A 22,209-nucleotide genomic window follows, 5' to 3' on the forward strand; every position below is an offset into this window, starting at 1 on the left:
GCATATGGGGACAGTGGAGGGAGCCCCGCGTAACCTCAACGAGGTGGCGCACAGGGAGGCACGAGGATTAGTATGCCGTGTACTCCTTGAAGGGGCTGGATCTCCCACTCCTAAGTACAGGGGACTTACTATTAACCTACAACAACATCACCAAGCACTATTGCTTAGGGCGCAGGGCATTCCCGCTGCCACATTCTAAATTAAATAGGCCACAGGCGGTTACATTAAGGCTTCTGCAGACACGAACGTACCCTAACCCGGTCATCATGAATAAAATTAATCCGGACTGCGGGGTTTCAGTATATTGTAAGTATGGGGGTTTGCTCGATTTAGAACACATGCTTTGGCGCTGCTTGGCGTTGGCCGGTGATGGTTCTCGAGGTGAACAGTGGTGGCAGTGGATGCTGCAGAGTGAAGTGCTGGCGGACCAGCTCGGGGCTGTCCAGAGGGCCCGTGTGACGGCAGAGGGGCTCTGCCTCTCTGCACCGACGTGGGAGCGGCCCGCATCAGTACCAGACTGATCCCTCAGGACCTAAATAAAGTTCTTCGTACCATACCATATAAGTTCATTTATACGCAAAACTTTTTAGTTTTAGCGGGAAAGAATAAAAATAAATGAAACGTTGGCTGTAAGTTCATTTCACATTCCTTTTTTTTTTCCGATGCTCGCGTCAACTAGCGGATGGGATTAACACTAGGCGTGACGTGTTTCCTGTTCCCCGTTTTCGCCGAGTGTCCCCTCTTGTTGAATTTCCTTCTCTATGCCCAGACCGGAATCCAGCGTCGGAAATCGCTTCGGCAAAAAGAATTTCGAACCACGCATATCCAACCACACAGGTCTTCCATATGGCGCAAGGAAATTACTGAACTAATGGAATCTCTCAAGGGAAAACACGTAGAAAAATCGTAAATATGACTTACGCACAACCTGCAAACTTGATAGCGTTGGATTGTAATTTGAATATACGGGAAAACATAATTCTGCTACGCGGAAACTCAAGCACAAACCCCTTTTATTGCGACAGCGCCTTCCAGCTGCCTGCCGTTTGAGGTCTGTCTTAGCAGGAGCGGAGCGGCCCCCTCGGTTCCTTGCACACTATCAAAAAAGAACCACAAAGCTCGCCTTCCTGCATAGCGTTCGCCGCCAGCCTTTTCCGGTGAACATAACGGTTACCTAAGTTGCAGTTGCCGGGAAGCGTGAGAAGTAGTCAGGCATCTTTGAATGCTACTGCGTTCCACTTTTAAAGACGAAGCTTAAGCGTCCTCTAATTATTTCTGTAGTAATACAAGACACGTGTCTCACCGAATGTTAAAGGAGACTTTGCAGTATGACTTTATGAAAATAAAAACTGTTGTCGTAGCGACTTACGCCTCGTAAAAGGAAGAATAGTGTAGTATAGGTACAGTGAGCTCTATTTTCGACTACGCATTTTTTCTTCGTCTTCCAGACCTCGTACCCGTCTTTCTTGCAGAATGTTACCGGCAAATCTGGCCCTTCGTAATTTAAACCCATCATTAGAATGCGCAGTGGAAGTAACTCATTCTGTGTATCTGTGTACTTTGCTCACGGCATCTAGCGACTCACGGGTATTGAGTCTTTAAATGATTAGTACCCCATTGCTTAAGTGATATTCGATTGGTTCAAGTACCTGGACCTACAAGCCTATTTCTAATTCAAAACTACAGATGCTTTGGTGAAGGGCTGCGGCCATTCAAGTTCTTGCTTCATCAGTTTTAACTATAGCTGCAAGATTTTGGAAGCAAATTAAGTGGCGAAATTGCTCTGTGCAGTCTAGAACAAATTTTCGTGTTGTAACTACGTATTCAGCCCCTGGAAATATAATCTATGCCAAACATGAAGGCGAAGTGGCCACCAGTAGGTTACGTAGTCTGATATCACCCGAAATATTTATTTAGGCAGGACTGACACTCTCACCAATTTGTATTTTTTTATGAAGAAGATGGCACCATACAATTTCCGGAAAATTTTCTTGTCGACGATTGGTTTATATACCCTAAAAGATCTGACAATCGAATTTGAAGGACCTGGTTTTTCATGGCGCGACGCAAAGCTCACCCTCGGTCGTGGTTACATTTGCAGCGGTTTGATCCAACCTCTAAGCAGCCTCTAAAAAAAGAAATGATCCCTCCTCCAGCAACGCTGATGTGCGAGCGATGCCTATATAACCCACCTCGTAAATTATGAAAGCCGCCCATCGTTCTGCTGTCACAGGAGTGAGTACTACTATGATATACCCACCTACATTTGGGCCTTTTTAACCACGTTTGAAAATAAAAAGCTAGTACAATAAGGTTGCGTTGTTGTGCAGACCTTTCTTATATCTGTGTCGCGTTTTCCACCAAGTAAAGGTCTGCGTCATGGCTGGCTGGTCCCCGTCATCATTATTCAGTCGATAGACAAGCCAAGCCAAGTAACCGAAAACAAAGGCGAAGGCCGCGCCACTTTTCTACTCACTACAAACGAAGGCCTATCTGCACTTAGTAAGCTAGAAAAAAAAAACCTATAACAGAAAACCTTGTACTGCATTTCAATACAAATAGAAAGACCACGAACCATGTACGCTAACACAAGGTCCCACAATAGGCGTCTTATGCTTCTTTATCTTTTTTTTTTTTTTGGCGCGTGGGGCGCCAAGGGTCATTTTTTCGCGACTTTAGTGAAGAGTAAAAAATATAAATGTTCATTTAATAAAAAAAAACACGTGGCTCATTTTAGCCAATACGATGGGCAATCTTTCCATCAGCGGGGTTATCTTGCTTCATGTTCTGAGCGGTTGTCCGTCCTTTTAAGCAAACGAGACCTACAAACCCCGATCGCCCCTTTTTTGGATTAGATTTAGCTGTTCAAACGTTACTACCCTCGTTGTTTGTTCAGTAGCTCTTGAGTGCCTCGACCCTCGGGCATAGCGACAGGAAAGTTTCTGCTGCCGTCCAGGTTGTTTTTGTGAGGTCCATTGACATTTCAACTCTAACTACGGCATGTAAATGTCATTGCTACGGCGTTGCTGCATTTCAATGGAGAAGAAATGCAAGAACCTTGGCGTGCTTATAGATTTAGGTGCTCGGTAAAGTATCCAAGGTGGTCAAACTTAATACGGAGTCCCCCATTGCGGCGTGCCTCATAATCATATCCTGGTTTTGGCTCGTGAAATTAGAAAAGTAAACTCTAAATTTACATTTTTCCTTTCTTATCCCCGCGGGAAGGCAGATATTATTTTGTTTCATTCTTATTTTTCACAATTCATTTATTTTCTCCGTTTTCATAATATACTTTTCTCCGATTGATATTTATTGATTCTAGACGAGCTATAGTAAAATTCTCTCTTTTGATTTCTTATATTGCGAAGGTTGTGGAATTGTTCCCCAGCTGCGGCAAGTTGTTGCTTCATCCCCTTTGAATTCCATTGATTTATAATTTCTTTATTTCAATTAGTAAGTGCCAGTAATTTCCCCTGTGTTGTCCTTGGTGTATTTGCTTGTTGGCTTCTTATGATATTTATTTATTTATTTATTTCGTGTACCCTCAGGGCCAGAGGCATTAAAGAGGGGAGTGGTTACACCAAATACGAAAAAAAGAAAAAAGTACAGTGCAGCAAAATAGTTAATAGTACAGAAATAGATGGTTCTCGGTTATACAATGTTATTTGAGTGTTCCTGGAGTGCTGGTCAATAAAATTAAATACGGTGCATGCAGTGCAGTAATACAGTGTTCCGGTAATACAAAACAAAAACAGTGATACAATTGGTAGTACAAAAACACAAATGAAATTCTCCTGTTTATACAATGTTATCTAATACTGCCGTGAAGTGCTGATGGTCAACAATAGTAGCGGTTGAGGCTGGTAGGCGATTCCACTCGGCAGATGTACGCGGAAGGAATGATTGAGACATGACATTGGTTTGGCATAATGAAATTCCAACTTTGTTATTGTGATCTAACCTTGATGAAATGTATTGAGGAGGGGAGATAAGTTCGTCGCGAAGTGAAGGATGATGAAATATCTTATGAAAAAGTGAAAGTCTAAGGCCTTTACGGCGAGAGGCTAAAGATGGCAAATCAAGGTTTAATTTCATTACAGAAGTGCTGGCAGTTCGGTTATAATTAGAAAAAACGAAACGAGCAGAGTTATTTTGTACCATTTCTAAAGAGTGAATCAGGTTTTTCTGAAAGGGATCCCAAACTGCTCCGGCGTACTCTAGTTTTGAGCGGACTAGTGACTTGTATAACATTAATTTTAGGGAAGACGGTGCCTTAGTGAAATTGCGTTTTAGGTATCCCAGCATGCGGTTAGCATTTTTAATTACGTAAGAAACGTGCATGGACCACGAGAGGTTTCTAGTAATATGGACACCAAGATATTTGTAGGAGGAAACAGGGTCTAAGGGGAGATTATTAACGTAGTAAGAAGGAAGCTGGTTAGAAGTTCTGGACACGCGCATAAATTTACATTTTTTAATATTTAATTCCATTGACCATGATTGGCACCAAGTAGAAATAGCGTTAAGGTCGGATTGAAGAGAAGATATGTCAGTGTCACATATTATTTCCCTGAAGATTACGCAATCATCGGCGAATAAGTGAATGTTAGAGGAAACACAAGAGGGTAGATCATTTATGTAAATTAAAAAAAGGAGGGGACCAAGTACCGACCCTTGAGGTACGCCGGACTGTACTCTGCTCGGTTGAGATGTTGAGACATTAGCAAAGACAAACTGTGAACGGTTAGAAAGAAAGCACTCAAGCCATGCTAGCAGTCTGGGATCAATGTTAATTCGATGCAGCTTAAACATTAGAAGGTTATGGCACACTTTGTCAAACGCTTTCGAAAAGTCTAAAAATATACAGTCGGCAGTTGAAGAGCGGTCAAGAATGACGTTTAGCTTATGCGTAAATAAAACTAGTTGTGTTTCACATGAATATGTCTTGCGGAAGCCATGTTGCGATGGTGAAAAAAATGAGTTAGTTTCAAGAAAGCTAGCAAGATTAGAGGCAAGTATATGTTCTAACATCTTACATGGAATGGAAGTGAGCGAGATATGGCGGTAGTTATATGGAGAATGTTTGTCACCCGACTTATGGAGTGGGATCACCTTCCCAATCTTCCATTCATCAGGCAAAGAACCCTTATCTAGCGACTGTTGGAAGATCATTCCTAGGAAAATTGAAGAGTAACAGCTAGTGCTCTTCAAAAATTTCGCGTTTATTAAATCGTGTCCAGGAGCCGAAGATAGTTTTAAAGATGAGATAATTGGTATGATGCCTGCTGGTTCAATGATTATGGGAAACATTGCTTGGTAATCGTAGTCGTGCGTGGATGGAAGAGTAATGTGTGTAGTTGATGAAAAGTTGTGCATGAAAACATCATTAAGCGCGGACGCACATTGATTAGTTGGAATAACATTTCCAGAGCTGTCGATTAAGGTTATCATGTCGTCCGCCTTGGGGTTAATGACGCGCCAGAATTTCTTGGTGTCGGTTTTAAGCATTAAAGGCAAGGTATTGCCAAGGAAGTGATCTTTGGCTTGTTTAAGTGCGGCTACATACTCATCTGCCGCCAGTTTGTATTTGGTCCAGTGGTTTACGCTAGGTGAACGTTTGGCTAATTTGTGCAGGCGTTTCTTTTTATTAGACAGGCGCTTGAGACGGATGTTGTACCATGGGGCGTTTAGATTACATGCAATGGTGCGCAGTGGGATGTATTTGTTTGTTAGTTCCGCAATTTTTGCCGCAAACATATTCCAGTTGGTCTGAACGGTACGGCTGTCGAAGTTGTTTATAAATACGTCTAGAAAAGCAGATAATTCGGCGTTGATTGCTTCAAAATTTCCTTTTGCGTAGTCCCGAAAAGATTTGAATTTTTTACCGGTTTTTGGCCGCAAAATATTTAAGTCAAACGAAAGTGCTGAATAAAGATCGGGCCCCTCGGTTAACCCCCTTTCTTCTTTTTCATTTCTTGCATAAGTCATTTCATTTTGTGCTACATGGTTCTAAGTCATTATCCCAGGGGGTATTTGGCATTAAATTCAGATGTCATTGTGATATTCCATTCTTATGGCACATACACAATAAGCAGGATGGACCAGAAATTGGGCGACGCAGGGTGGCGCATCACCGTCATCATCCACATCAGCATCATCATCACCACCACCACCAGAACCGTCATCAGGGTCGTCCTCATCGTCATCATCATCATCAAATGCAGGGCTGTATATCTACACCTAGCGAGTGGTCAAAGGCTCAAGAAGATGAGCAACCAAGCCTTCGACGAGTATTGAAGCATGTGACACATTGTCAAACGCTTTAGTCACGTCCAGCCCTAGAATTGTTCGGGTGGCTCTTATAGGGCCCGGGTGTAGGATATCTTGCTGAATTTGCCCAAATGAATGTCGGGAAGCGCACTTATAGCTATATTGCAAGCTTTCTCAAGGCACCGACGACACACCACGAGATAACAAACTACTACAAGCAAAAAAGGCGAATCTACCCGCCTCCAAACGCAAGCCTCACGCGAGCGCAAGCCTCAATCCTGCGTCGAATCCAAACTAAGTCGTTCCCCAGCCCACATTGGCTGGCCATATTTACCAACGGGAAATGGAACCCAATATGTCAAAATTGCACAAATCAAACATTGGTTACCCAAAATCACATTCTTTGGGGGTGCGAGGGCTTACCCCCTCGCAGGTCGCTCCTGCCAGCTCCCTCACAACAGACGTGAGAGGAGCTGCTCAGAACGCCGGATGAAAAACGACGAAAAGCCCTCGTTGCCTGGGCCGAAAGGGTCGCTCCTCGTGAGGGGCCATCTTAGGACTCGGGCCTGCCAGATAACTGAGCAGAATCTCAATAATGTTGTTACCACCAAGCCTGCGACGAATGTGGACGAGCAGCCTTTGATGCAGTCACAGAAGTGATGACGTATGTGACGCCACCGTCGTAACGTTTGAAGAGTATTGCCTTAATTAAACGTTTTGGCTAAGCCTAATGCAGTGGGACGCATCATGGAATAACGTGGCCCGTACGGTACATAAAAACAGAACGGGAGCTGCTGATAATAAAAGAATATTTGTTGAAAGAGCTTCCACGCGCGGGAACGGAGGAATGGTTTTCCTTGGCGTGCACTGTAGTGATTTCGCTTAGGTGTGTCAATTTAAACAAAACGTTGCAACGCACTGGCTTCTGCGAGGTTTTTGGTCCGTGTTTTATGACGGTGTTGCACGGTCGCTTTCGATCGCGATCAAGCCGGATCCGGATCGAAAATGTCGAACGTCATTGGCTTTCACGCGCAGCTTGCGCAACGTAGCCACTCGTGACCGGCAAATTCAATGCCGGTCGCGATCACAGGCACGATGGGTGACACCAGCAATAATTATTTTTTTGCGGTGATAGCTGGGTTGGAAAAGCTAAGATAAAGAATAATGTGTTGTGCTATTGTTATCCCCGTTCGCAGAATACGATAAGCGTTTCTTAAAATACCCTAGAATTTGATTTAATGTAGGGAATGTGGATTGATTAATTTGATCGAAATTGCTTTCATCACGGATGCCTAAAATGAATATAACTCGAATAGTCATAGGGCAAGGAGGAGGAGGAGGAGGAAATAACTTTATTGAGTCCTGAGGAACCCCTCCCCACCCACTCTTGGTTTAGTGGTCGGCAGGGGTCGCGGGCCGCACCCATGTTGTGACGGGAAGCTCGTGAGCCTCCGCCCTTTCGTGAGCCCTCTGGACGGCCCGGAGCTGTGTCTGGTGGTCGTCGCTTCGTAGGGCATCCACCCAGTCTTCTTTTTTACTGAACACAGTGCCGCTTAACGCGGAGCATTGCCAGAGCATGTGCGCTTGCGAGCAGTACGATTCGCCACAATCCGGACATTGCGGCTCTACTTCTGGTGAATAAAGGCTCAGTCTGCCTCTCGAGGGGAGCGACCCTGTCTGAAGCATGCTGAATATCGATGACTGTAGTCTAGTGAGTTTAGCGTGGGGGAGCGGGAAGGCCCTCCTCGACAGCTGATAGTGCGTTGTTATTTCGTTGAAGGTGAGCAGCGGGTCTCGATGCTCCCCTCCCTCTTCGCCACTTCGCTCGCCACGATCGCCGCGGTGCGTGAGTCCGTGCGCCAGCTCGTTGGCGTAGGGAAAGTCGGGATGCACGTCGGCCCCCATGTGGGCTGGAAACCATTTCACGATGTGATGACCTGCGGCTCCCTCGCTGCCGAGTACGGCCGCCGCTTCCCGCGATGTCGAGGTGAATGCTCTGGCCGCCGATAGCTAATCTGTGTACACGTAAGGACGTTCGGGGCCCCTCATTGCCATGGCTATTGCCGCCTGTTCGGCCACCTCGAACGTTACCCCCCTCACCGATGCCGCGTTAACGATCGTACCATCCCAGCGTACTGAGAAGGCCGCGTACCGTTAGCTGCGCCCGTACTGGGCCACGTCTACAAGTGCCGCCAGACCCGGGCAGTTGGCGATCGATTTCAGCAGTGTTCGGGCCCTCGCCTTTCGGCGCCCCTCGTTGAATTGCGGGTGGACGTTTCTCGGAAGCGGTTCTACCTTGAAAGTGCCCCTGACCGCCGCGATGAGCGCGACCTTGCGTGCGTTGCACTCTGCGTCTCCATTTATACCTGCTTCTTCTCGGATGCGTCTGCCGGCCCTGGTGGTCGACAGCCGCAAGACCTGTGCCTTGATCTCTGCTTCGATGATTTCTGCTAGTGAATTGTGGACCCCTAACCGATCGAGCCGCTCCGTGCTTGTAGTGATCAGAAGACCCAGCACCCTTTTGATGCTCTTGCGCATCAGTGTATCTATCTTGGCCGATGAGATTGCTCTCGCTGAGCCCTCCCCTGCGGTTCGTCACCTTGAGGATCAGCCGGAGCATGTTCTCCGTTTTGCACATGAGTTTCATGAGTTTGCGTGTTATCGCTTTTAGCCTCAATTAGCAGCCCAAGGATTCTTAGTGTCCACTCTGGGGATCGGCTAGCCGGCACTCGTGTGTAATTTGATCGGTATTTGATCGATCGGCGTCAAATTCCTCATGCCTTGCTTCGAGGACCTGTACAGCAACAGTTCCGATTTTCTGGGTGACAGGCGGAGTCCCGTTTCCTTCAGGTACTCTTCCGTTGTGTCCAGCGCCTCTTAAAGAGCCTGCTCGACTTCTGCGTCGGACCCTCCCCGGCAGCACACTGTAATGTCGTCTGCGTACAGGGCGTGATTGACGTTGGTCACTCTCGTCAGCCGGTGCGAGAGCCCTTTCGTTGCTAGATTGAATAATAGTGGGGAGAGCACCGCCCCTTGTGGGGTGCCCCTCGCACCCAGCGTATACCAATCGGACGTGGCCTGTCCTATTTTAATCGTGGCTTTCCTGCCTCTGAGGAAGGAAGTTATGTAAGAGTGGAATTGCCGGCCGAGCCCCATCACCGATATCGTTTCCATCAGAAATCTGTGTTTGACCGTGTCGAACGCTTTTGTTAGGTCCAGGGCCAGCATGCCCCTGGTGTCTCTGGTCGTGGCATCCATTATATGCTTCTTGACAATTCCACTCCACATTACGACCTGTGTGGAGAGGCCCGGTCTGAAGCCCACCATGTTATGTGGGAAGAGGCCCTCTCTCTCTATGTACCGCGATATTCGGTTAAGCATGGCATGTTCCGCCGTCTTGCTTACGCACGAGGTTAGCGATATTGGCCGCATCTTCTCCGCCGTAAGTGGTTTACCGGGTTTCGGTCCGTCACCAGCTCTAGCGAGCATATAGTGACTACCTCCAATAGCCGCTCTCCCTTAGGCATTGGCCCTGCGTAACCCCAGGCTCCGTAGGGCGTGTTAAAATCTCCTGACACTATTAGCGGCGCCCCCCTGGCCATTGAGGCCGCCTTCGTTATTATCGATGTGAACGACTGTCTCTGGTCAGAGGGCGGGCTGTACACATTCACTAAGAATACCCTGTTTTTCAGCCAACTGTTCGGTGTGATTTAGATCGCGGTTACCACCGCTTTCGCGTTGCCCAACTTCATATCTCGTTCCTGGAAAGAGCATTTGTTCGCGACGAGGGTCGCCACTCCGCGCTTACCCTGTTCGAATTTCGACGAGGCGACCCGGTAGTCGGGCAGGGTCCCCTCGCTACCCAATGTTTCTTGTAAGATCATGACGTGCGGTTTGTACGCCTGTGAGGCAACGAACTGTAGCAGGGGAGCGATCTTTAGCTGACTAACCTATAACGGCACTAGTCAAGAGATTGATTCTACGGCAACACTTGAAGCACGTCAGCCGAGGTGTTTAGGATCAGTTCCAGACGTGGAAAATGCTGACGCTGCTATTTTGGGCGAATTATAAGTTATGGGGAATTTCGCCAAGAAAACTAAAGTGGAACTGCAGAAGTACGCAACTGTCGTTGTCATGTCTTCGAATGCACGCGCCGACTGCATGGGACGCCCCAGAGCGACAACTTCAGAGTGGCGCGTAAGCGCCACATATTAACCCGCCGTTGTATGCGGCTCCAAAGATGGCCGACTGTGCAACGAACGCAGAGTCCACGGACGCGTAAAAAGAGGCCCTGCAGGTGCTTGAAACGAACTTCGGGACGCCAGCCAAGGAAGTGTTATGACATCACAAATCTACAAGATGGGAAACCGCTGCGGGTTCAAAACAACAGCCAGCGCAACAATAATGGACCAGTTGCTCCGCGGGGCGTCGCATCGCCGCACGTTGGTTTAAGAATGCCTGAACTGTAACCTACACTGACGTTGCGTCGGGCCGTAAGCGTAGCGAACAAGGATGAGAGAACGGACCAAGAAATGAGACGGAAATTATGAAGACGCAGATTAAGGAAATCGACCACCGCCGTGGACCAGGAGAGACAAAGTGGCGGTCGACGTCGCGTGTGACTTGACCGACTGCAACCGGCGGGAAGACAAGATGGCGGACGCCTTCCCCAGCCATCAGCTTCCTGTTGCCGGTGCATAGAAAACCTTGCCGATTCCCTATTGTGTCCGGCTCGAGAGACAGAGAGATACACTTTATTACAACGAGTCACCGGTAGCGCTCACGTTCCCAGCGAGCAGCTGCTTACAATGGGATTGTATGACGCCGGTGCGGCTTAGCGAAACTCTGTTTCTGGAAATATCGTAGGCGGTGACTGGGTAGACGAAACAAAGGTTCGGCCACAGCTTCAGAAAACATGCAAAAACGCTTTGGGAGCTGATTAAGCCATGTTCAAACGGCGCGAGCAGCGCATATAGTGCTTGTTCGAAAAGAGGGGTCAAATATGTATTCCATGCTGTCCAAACTTTCCGCTCATGAATTGAATCAGGATTATTGTGTGTTGCTATTCGTTATTCGCAAACACATTGGAGCAGCGGCTTGTTCCACTTTTACTCGGTGCGGTCACTACCTGATTATTTTCTGCCAAATCGCTCGCGGGTGTGCTCAGTTCCGATAGATTTGTTATTGCTGCGCACAAGTCTTTAAATATAGCTGTTTTGTAAATTGCAATACCGTGTAGGAAAGATGAATCATCGCTAGTAGCTTGCTTACTCTTGTGGATCGTCACGAAACATTCAGCTTCGACCATTCGTACGCTATCGGTGTAGTCCGCCACTCATTGTACGTGTATATATGGTGTGCATATATTCAAGTGTGCGCCCATTCACTTGTTGATACGTTGGCGATAGAGTGGGCGTAACATTCCATGCTAGTTTGGGTAGATGTGTATAGATAGTGTGCGTGAAACGTACTATGACACGAAGTGGCGCTACTCCCTTTGCGATTGTTTAACGAGCGGTACTCACTCTTGCTCTTGCTCGTTCGGGGCTGAAGCACTGCCTTTGAAGGTTAGCGACAGGACGCTGGCAGACGAGAAAATCTCCGTATTCTCGAAGAAAGCCGTATATCTCGAAGTGCCGGTAACACGCACGGACAGTTGCAGCGGCAGTCCGCGGACTAGGCCACAGAGATTCATTCCATTCCTTAATATGCCACTCAGTATTTTTGCAGCCAACTTCTGCACACGTCTTCAATCCACATGATTCAATCCAGCATGATCGTAGCGCAGTGCGTTAGCGAAAACTTGGGCTCATTTTCGACAGCTCATCGCATAGAACTGAATACATCAAGGAGCCCAATATAGGGGCTGAAGTGGAATTAAGGACTTACGTTAGGAAGAAGATCAGAACCAACCCTCTCCCCAGAAACATGCATCCAGAATGTAATGTCGAAAGGAGAAAGGCAAGAGCTAAAGCACTCGTGCAGGAAATAGAGCAGCAGAACCAACTGGCAGCTACAGTTGATGCTGCCTGGTTGAAAGGTAAAGAAGTATATACGGCCATTGTCTCAAATTATCAAGGGAAGGTGTAAGACGCTATCACTATTTTTACCAAGGACCGGTGGCGGAACAAACGGCAATTGCTCTAGCCATCAGAAGTAATAAGTGGGCCTGCATTTACAGTGATTCGAAATCCGCTATGAAGTGTTTTGATAAAGGCTACGTAGCTGGAGTGGCAGCTAAACTGTTTGAAAACATTGGGATTATGAGAACTGAAATCCGATGGTTTCCTGCGCATATGGGGAAAGTGGACGAGACTCGGATAAACCTCAATGAGGTTGCTCATGATTTGTCACGAGGACTTGCTAACCGTGACAGTCACAACCGAGCCGTTTACCATCAAGCCAGGGAATCTAGAGATCATTTAATGACATACAATGACATCACCAAACATTACTATTTTGGACTCGGGCAATTCCCATTGCCACATTCAAAACTGAACAGGGCTCAGGCAGTCTCTCTGCGCTTATTGCAAACAGGTAAATATCCCACACCGTACACCATTAATAAAATATATCCAGAGAGGGAGATTAAGATGGACTGCAACGATTGTAATGGCATCATTGGAATCAGACATATGCTGGAGTGGAGTCCCGCGACTCTCCCCAACCTCGTTGGAGAATGGACACAGTGCGAGAAAAGGATTCAAAGCCCATTGTTTCAGGACCAGCTAAGGGCCGTCCTGAGGGCTCATTATGTCGCTGAAAGGCTTGGCCTGCCAGTGCCCACGTGGGAGCGGTCCGCCTTGGCTTAAGAAGTCGAGCCTCCGGACCTCATTACAATAAACGTTTTCGCACACACACACAGAGAAGCAAGGTAGAAGCGGTGATGGTTTCGTATTCGTGCGCTGTCGCCGAGGCGACGTGCGGCGCGCTGCCGAATGCGCCATCACGTTTCTCTAGGACAAACTGCTCCGCGAAAATGGTCAGGAGCACTGACGCAGTGGTTACGGCGCACAATTAAAAAGGGAAAACTTAGCCTTCCATTTTCTGCGATAATAACCCACCCTTAACTGTAAAGTAAACGCATATAAAGAGAGACATGTGCCAGTGTAAAGTAACCGTATCGCTTAATTTGTATTTTATTTATTTACCATGCTGGAAGTCCTTACAGGCTGCAGGCTGGGAAACAAAAACAAAACACAACTTACGCAAAATGCAATTCAAAGTTGCGTTCGAAAGTTGTTCATTTTCCATCAGCCAAAAATTCCAAAACGAGGTCATTCCAGTCAGCTATTGTTCGTACAAGAAAAGAGCATACTGACATGCCAATCCGTGAACTGTGAGGAATAGTAGGAGGACAATTTAGTATGAGGTTAGTTGGTGCTAGGAGAGCTTTTTTCGCGTTGACGCAAATATGACGGACAATTTAGTAAAAATTCACGTTTGAATCAGTGACAAAGGAGCTTTAAATTGTCTATTTTACTCCGCGCAGAAAGCGACTGTATGACAGCTTTTGCCAGCAGCTTTGCCACCGACTGAGTTTGACGGGAGGCAGAGTAGATCAAACCTTCATGCTAATCTTCGGACGCTTCCATGCTGTTTTCCTCTTTGTTCATACTTCCCACACCAAGCCTGTACATATTATCTAAGGCTGGATCGTACGCTATTTTGTTAAGCGCAAAGTTTAATACAAGGCGTGTCAACAAACAGTTATCAAAAAAGAAAGCTAGCGTTGGGACGCCCCGCAGATGTTTTCTACATAATCGTGTTGTCCCTTTAAATAAAGCCGTAGACAGTTGGAACTCAGGAAGAGAACTGCTCAGAGCTTTTGCTTGTCGTTTAGGGACCCGCGTCGCGAAGAATCCTATGTCGGAGTCGGATGTCGCTTGACGAAAAATCATTCTGAGCAACCACGCAGGCCATCCGCGTGGCACTGATGCGTTACTGAAATAACTGAATTCCTCAACGTAAAATATGCCAGCAAAATCGTAAAGTACAACCTAAAGAGAACGTACAAACATGATAGCGTCTGAGTTTAATTTGTGTACACTAAAAAATGTAGCTCTCTTTCGTGGAAACTCCAACACAAACCTACTTTTCCGAGCGGCGCGACCCGCTCGGCTTCTTGCAACACCACCATCACGCTCGCCTCCGCACATCCGCAAGAAAGCTGCGGTTGCCGGGAAGCGTGACAAGCAGTCGGAGATCTTTGAAATATATCGCGTTCAAAAAAAGAAAGCCAAGCTGAAGCGTCCTCCATTTTTTGTTGTTGCGGTTGTAGCATCCGCAGCTATATCGGGAGTGTTTCGGAAGAACAGCGAACAAGCGAGGCATTCACTGATAAAAGATATATGCCTCTCATCAAAGCGCACATGTGCCGCTGGAACTTTGACAGCTGCAGATAAGTGTTTGCGTCTTTTGGCGGCCATGCCGTTTCTCCCCAGTGGCGCAATTGGTTAGCGCACGGTACTTATACGACAGTGCTCGTGAGCTATGCCGGGGTTGTGAGTTCGAGCCTCACCTGGGGAATGTAATTTTTTTATTTTACAGCTAGTTCCCCCAGGATCGTGTTCACGTGTAGACACAAAACTAGAATCATCATCAGGATGACTCCAGCGTCGTCTTCTTGCACAGCTAGCTCTTTGGCGCTAACGTGCTCGTGCCGCTGCACCCGCATTCGTTGTCGTCATTAATTAATTTAAAAGCACAAGGACGTAAGCAATTTTACGGCGTAGCTGTTCAGCTGTTCCCCCAGGATCGTGTCCGTGTCGAGACAGAGCCGATCCCGAAGATAGTGCAATACCGGGCTGACCCGCGGCGGAGATGCACTTCGCCATTAAGGGGCCCACATACGCGATTTCGCCGGTCGCCCTTCCTCACAGAGTGGAAGGGAACTGAGTTTTTTTTTTTCATTCGAATATTATATTACACTCAACACCATTGACCGTTTTCGTTTCTCTAGAGCGATCTGCTCCGCGAAAAGGGTCAATGGTGTTGAGTGTAATCTAATATGCGAATGAAAAAAACTCAGTTCCCTTCCACTCTGTGAGGAAGGGCGACCGGCGAAGTCGCGTATGTGGGCCCCTTAATGGCGAAGTGCATCTCCGCCGCGGGTCAGCCCGGTATTGCACTATCTTCGGGATAGGCCCTGTCTCGACACGCACACGATCCTGGGGGAACAGCTGAACTGCTACGCGGTAAAATTGCTTACGTCCTTGTGCTTTTAAATTAATTAATGACGACAACGAATGCGGGTGCAGCGGCACGAGCACGTTAGCGCCAACGAGCTAGCTGTGCAAGAAGACGACGCTGGAGTCATCCTGATGATGATGCTAGTTTTGTGTCTACACATGAACACGATCCTGGGGGAACTGGCTGTAAAATAAAAATAACATTCCCCAGGTGAGGCTCGAACTCACAACCCCGGCATAGCTCACGAGCACTGTCGTATAAGTACCGTGCGCTAACCAATTGCGCCACTGGGGAGGAACGGCATGGCCGCCAAAAGACGCAAACACTTATCTGCAGCTGTCAAAGTTCCAGCGGCACATGTGCGCTTTGATGAGAGGCATATATATTTTATCAGTGAATGCCTCGCTTGTTCGCTGTTCTTCCGAAACACTCCCGATATAGCTGCGGATGCTACAACCGCAACAACAAAAAATGGAGGACGCTTCAGCTTGGCTTTCTTTTTTTGAACGCGATATATTTCAAAGATCTCCGACTGCTTGTCACGCTTCCCGGCAACCGCAGCTTTCTTGCGGATGTGCGGAGGCGAGCGTGATGGTGGTGTTGCAAGAAGCCGAGCGGGTCGCGCCGCTAGGAAAAGGGGTTTGTGTTGGAGTTTCCACGAAAAAGAATGATATTTTTTAGTGTACTGAAATTAAACACCGACGCTATCATGTTTGTAAGTTCCCTTTATGTCGTACTTTACGATTTTGCTGGCATATTTTACTTTGAAGAATTCAATTATTTCAATAACGCCTCTGCGCCACGCGGAGGGCCTGCGTGGTTGCTCAGAATTATTTTTCGTCAAGCGACGTCCGACTCCGACATAGGAGGCTTTGGGACACGGATCCCTTAAAGGGAAGCTGAAGAGTCTGTCGAATTTAATAAGACGCTCATATACGGATGCGGGAACCTTATAAACCATGTAGGTAAAATTTGGGGTTTTTTTCAATTAGGAGCGACGTAATCGTCGGTTGAAATTGCGCTGTATAGCTCCGCCCCCCGTCGAATGCCGCGCGCTGCTGCTGACGCTGACGATGCGAGCGGAGACCGGACACCGCGGAGTTGTGACGTCAACTCTAGTGTTTCGTTCCTTCGCAGCGTCGGCGACCGTGCCTGATCGCGCTTGTTTCTGCGTGCGTGCCATCGTAATGTGCTTCGATCGACCCTGCATTCCTTTGTTGGTGCGTCTGCGTATATGTAGAGTGGTAGTCAACGTGCGTGGTAGTCAACGTGAGTGGTAATCAACGTGAGTGGAAGTCAACGTGAGTGGTAGTCAACGTGGTAGTCAACAGATGAAGGTCACTACACGTACTGCATGAACCGGGAAGATTTTCACGCGTTTAAACCGTCTTTGTAGATTGCCGACAGCTTTGGACAGCGCACAAATGCCGACGATCGCATCCCCGCTTACGTTCCACGAGGAGGCATGCAGGAACACAACACTACAGTTGTTTGACCAGAAACGAGCTCACTAGATCGGCGAAAGATCGGCGAGATCACTAGATCGCTTTGCAAAAAACATACTCACCAAAGAGCATTTCCAACACGAGGAGATCCCAAGACTTTGCTTTCGTTCGCGTCGAAAGCACTGCTCGCACCAGCATCGTTTGCTTCTTCGAGAGGCCGGCTCCTCGCATTCGGCTCGTACATGTAGGGAGTAACGCCGAACTCCTCAGAAAAACGCAGTCTCTCTAAATTTTCCATTACCGTCTCAGAAAAACAGCACCAAACTACCTGGCACCGCGCTTCATGTGTAGCAGCAGCGGTCGGTTACTAGTGTTGACGTCACGAGGCGCCCGACCAATCACAGGCGGAAACGAGACGATCGAGCTGGGCGTGTCCGCTGCTGCACTTTTCGTCGAAATAAAATATATTTGCGCTTTCTTTCGCTCAATTTCGATACGATATTCGAATTCGGAGGGTTGAAAACCATTATGTACAGGTGTTCACTCATTTTTTCTGGAAAACCTTTCAGCTTCCCTTTAACGACAAGCAAAAGCTCTGAGCAGTTATTTTCCCGAGTTCCAACTGTCTACGGCTTTATTTAAAGGGACAACACGATTATGTAGAAAACATCTGCGGGGCGTCCCAACGCCAGCTTGCTTTTTCCATACATGTCTGTTGACACGCCTTGTATTAAACTTGGCGCTTAACAAAATAGCGTACGTCCAGCCTTAGATAGTATGTACAGCCTTGGTGTGGGAAGTATGAACAAAGAGGAAAACAGCATGGAAGCGTCCGAAGATTAGCCTGAAGGTTTGATCTACCCTGCTCCCGACAAACTCAGTCGGTGGCAAAGCTGCCGAAGAAGGGGGATCCGATTCCTGGAGTGCCCGGCAGCGCCGTGGGAGGCTGCAGCAGGTCCAGGGAGCCTCTCTCGAACGTCGCCGAGGTCGACGGCCGCACCCTGGGTCGCCAGCGTCACGAGCCCGTCCGAACTTCCAGGACTCCCGTCGCCAGTGCGAAGCTGGCGCTCCAACCTTCTTGGCCCAAGCCAAGTCGATAATCCGAGCTTGCCGCCGCTTCTCCTCCGATCACAGCTCGGGTCACGCGCCTCAAGGGCTCGTGTCGTTCGGACAGGTCGGCGCGCATCGTCCTCTTTTCTTTTCTGTGCCCCATGCCTCTTACATATGACAGTCAGTTGACACGCCTTGTGTTAAACTTGGCACCTAACAAAATAGCGTACGTCCAGCCTTAGATCAAACATACAGGCTTTATGTGGGAAGTATGAACAAAGTGACAAAAAGCATGGAAGCGTCCGTGGATTATCATGTGGGTTTGATCTACTCTGCCTCCCGACAAACTCAGTCGGTGGCAAAGCTCCTGGCAAAAGCTGCCATGCAGCCGCTTTCTGTGCGGAGAAAAATAGACCACTTAAAGCTCCTTTTTTCGCCGCTCCAACGGTAAATTTATACTGAATTATGCGTCATATTTGCGTGAACGCGAAAAAAAAAAACTCCTAGCACGAAATATCCTCATACTGAATTGTTCTCCTCTTATTCCTCACAGTTCACGGATTGGCATGTCAGTAAGCTCTTTTCTTGCACGAACAATAGGTAATTGGAATGGCGTCGTTTTGGAATTTTTCGCTGATGTTCAGTCAGCATCCTTCGAACGCAACCTTGAATTGCATTTTGCTTAGGTTGTGCTTTGTTTGTATCTTTCCCGGTCTGCAAGAGCTCGTAAGGGCTTCCACCATGGTAAATAAATAAAATACAAATGAAACGATACGGTTAGTTTACACTGGCAGATGTTTCTCTTTATTTGCGTTTACTTTACGGTTAAGGGTGGGTTATTATAGGAGAAAATGGAAGGCAATGTTTTCCATTTTTAATTGTGCGCCGTAACCACTGCGTCAGTGCTATTGACCATTTTTGCGGAGCGGTTTGCGCTAAAGAAACGAGATGGCGCTTTCGGCGGCGCGCTGCACGTCGCGTCGGCGACAGCGCACGAATACGAAACCATTACCGGTGCCACCTTGCTTCTGTGCGATTAGCTGTCGGAAATGCAACTGAGTTTTCGCTAACGCATTGCGCTCCAATCATGCTCGATTCAATCACGTGCATTTAAGACGTGTGCAGAAGTTGGCTGCAAAAATACTGGCTGGCATATTAAGGAATCGAATGAATATGTGTGGCCAAGTTCGCGGACTGCTGCTGCAACTGTCCGTATACGTGTTACCCGCTCTTCGAGATGCACGGCCTTCTTTAAGAATGCAGAGATTTGCTCATCCGCCAGCGTCGTATCGCTAACCTTAAAATGGAGCGCTTCAGCCCCCGAACGTCGGCAAGAGTGAGTACGGCTCGTTAAACAATCGCAAAGGGAGTAGTGCCGCTTCCTGTCATAGTACGTTTCACGCACACTACGCATATCTACCCGAACTGGCACGGAATGTTACGCCCACTCTATCGCCAATGTGTCAACAAGTGGATGGGCGTGCACTTGAATATATGCGCACCATATATATATACGTAGAATAAATGACGGAACTAGACCTATAGCGTACGAATGGTCGAAGCTGAATGTTTCGTGACGGTCCACAAGAGTAAGCGAGTTACTGGCGATAATCAATCGTTGCTACAAGGTATTACAATGTACAAAACAGCTATCTTTCAAGACTTGTGCGCAGCAAGAACGAATCTATCGGAACTGAGCACACCCGCGAGCGATTAGGCAGAAAATAATCGGATCGTGATCGTACTAAGGATATTTATTCAGTCAGAAATGTGACAAGCCACTGCTTTAAAATATTTGCCAAATAAAGTACGAAGAGCAAGACACTGTAACCCTGATTCAATTAATGAGCGGAAAGTTTGGATAGCTTGGAATACATGTTTAGCCTCGCTTTTAAAACAAGCACCATATACGCTGATCGATCGCGCCGTTAGGACACGGCCTAATCAGCTTCCAAAGCGTGTTTGCATGTTCTCTGAACGTGTGGCCGAAGCTTCGTGTCGTCCCCAGTCACCGTCTACGATATCTCCCGAAACAGAGGTTTGCTAAGCCACACCGGCGTCATGCGCACCCATGGTAAATGCGGATGCAACAGAGGCAGTTGAGGCAAGCGATGGACGGGTCACCACGTGATGAAACATGGCAGCGCTCAAGGGATCAATAGGCAAAATGGTCAATAGGCATCATATGCGCCGAAGTTCTCCGTAGTTGGGAGTAACGTCAAAACACCGCATGAGCAGCAGTTGAAGCGAAATTAGAGGATCGCGATGAGCGTTGGTCGTGACATCTTTGATTTTATTGCGAAAGCAATACTGCTCGAGGTTTCCGCTCTTGGCCGTCGTCCAGGAGAATCCACCATTGACCTTTAGCGTGACCTATGTGTGACGTCATGCCAGCTGTGGAAAAGCGGCCCCCCCAACTCGGCTCGTCGCGATCGTGCCAGCGAATCCTCCACGCGCCGCTGCCGTGGGGGAGGCTCGCTCTACGTGACGTCATGCCAGCTGTGGAAAAGCGGCCCCCCCCAACTCGGCTCGTCGCAGTCGTCCCAGCGAATCCTCCACGGTATGTCGTATGATGTGTATAAGGGGAAGCTGCAACGATGTGCTGCAGCTAAGAAGCGGCGGCGTGCGGAAGAAATGGATGAAGAGCGGGAACAACGTTTAGCTAAACGGCGTGCATATTATGCAGCCTGGCGAATGCGTTCGGCATCTCTTGGTCTGGGTGCATCTACAAGTATCATGCATGCTCTCAATGCTGACGCGACTTTGGCGACACCTGATCGTTCGACAGCAAGTGTTATGGATGCTTTAAATGGCGACGAGACTGCATCTACACGTTCGATCAGCAGTATGGAACTCTACAACCTGAACAGAAGATTGCTTTCGCAATCCACTAGGCTTAGCCAAGCTAAGCCCCTGCCAATTTTTTTTATCACGAGGCAGGATTGTCGGAGGTCTCAAAACGTATCCCACTGTGCATGCTCTGCATGACTCGGCGTCGTTGAGGTTGAGATTGGAAGTGCGAACGTTCCCGTGCTTGAGGTCGGAAACGTTTGGTTCGTAACACCGAGACGAGTGATGAAGTGCGGGGGCGGGTGCTGGTCGTTTGAAATGTCGTAACAGTTGCTTTTGACCCCTAGAGGCAGATGTCACTGGGTCGGTAAAAGAGAGCATTGTTCGTAGCGCCCTCTGGCCGGTGCAAGGTGTCTGTACGTGGGCGTTCCTCGTGCCTCACTGTACGCAGGGTAAAAGGTGAGCGACTCGGGAGCACCGTAATATTGCACAAAAAGTACGGACGGGTATTTTGCAGTTCACTGCTTCGAGCTGGGCTACAGCCTTTGCTTTGACAACATGGGGTCGTATAATGTAAAACTATTCTGACTTTAATCCGATCTCCTGACGTCAAATTTACGTAAGCGTTGACGCAAGAACCCCGACCGGCGTGGTTGCTTGAACAGATCAATCGAACCCTTTCCTCGTTTGCAGGAGGTTACTTTTGTTTTAGTTTAAAGCGAATAGCATTCTATATTCTTAAAGATGTTCCCACGGCGGGCCTAGAGAGGCGACGTGTGTGGCGGCGTGCAATGGGGCGTTAAAGGAACACTAAAGGTTACCAGAAAGTCAAGTTAAAGTGGTAAAGCAATGTTCTAGAACGTCTAAGGCGTCAATATAATCGCGAACAGAGCTTTAGTAAGCGAGAAATTGAGGTAAATGCATGACATGATTTGAGACCCCCCAGCGACATTCCGGTATTAGCCCGATGACGAAAGCACTCCTCATAATTTGTGTTACTAATACTCAACTACTCGTATTAAAAATATCATTTCATTCGATTATAAGACGGAAGAAAATGCTACTTGTCTATTCGATTCTAAGAAAAAATAACATTTTGACGTTACCCTTCCGTAGTATGGGTGGTCGAAAGGTTTCGTTTTCGCTCGACTTTTCGCCGCGCACGCTTTGGAGTTTCAGTAGTTTCGTTATCGCGTCGTGCTGTGCGGGTTCTGCTGGCTCGCGAAACTTTCATTTGGAGCAAGCAGCGAGAATGCCACGTCCATGTGATGTCGTGGGAAGCCCTCGTTGCTTTCCCGCTCCGGAGAGCCGGTGTCGAGGCCGCCGTCGTAGTACGCAACGACGCCGGCAGCGCGAGCCCTCAGCAGCAGGTTGCGCTCGTCAGTGCTCAAATCGTTGAAGTTGAGCCCAGCATCGCGAGCCAATCTGTCGTTGTCAGGGTCCATTGCGACGAGCGTCGAAG

At 47.9% G+C, this 22,209-nt stretch overlaps 2 non-coding genes across 2 annotated transcripts; one reads left to right on the forward strand and one right to left on the reverse strand.

Annotated features, from left to right (window-relative positions):
• Positions 1 to 14,707: 14,707 nt before the first annotated feature.
• TRNAI-UAU (transfer RNA isoleucine (anticodon UAU)) lies at positions 14,708 to 14,799 on the forward strand. The gene is given in 2 exon segments: positions 14,708 to 14,745; positions 14,764 to 14,799. It is a non-coding gene; the product is annotated as a tRNA-Ile (tRNA).
• Positions 14,800 to 15,664: 865 nt separating this feature from the next.
• On the reverse strand, positions 15,665 to 15,756 carry TRNAI-UAU (transfer RNA isoleucine (anticodon UAU)). Its single transcript is given in 2 exon segments — positions 15,665 to 15,700; positions 15,719 to 15,756. It is a non-coding gene; the product is annotated as a tRNA-Ile (tRNA).
• Positions 15,757 to 22,209: the final 6,453 nt, after the last annotated feature.

The sequence above is a fragment of the Dermacentor andersoni genome, chromosome 10, assembly GCF_023375885.2.
Source record: "Dermacentor andersoni chromosome 10, qqDerAnde1_hic_scaffold, whole genome shotgun sequence".
In the NCBI taxonomy this organism is placed as follows: Eukaryota; Metazoa; Arthropoda; class Arachnida; order Ixodida; family Ixodidae; genus Dermacentor; species Dermacentor andersoni.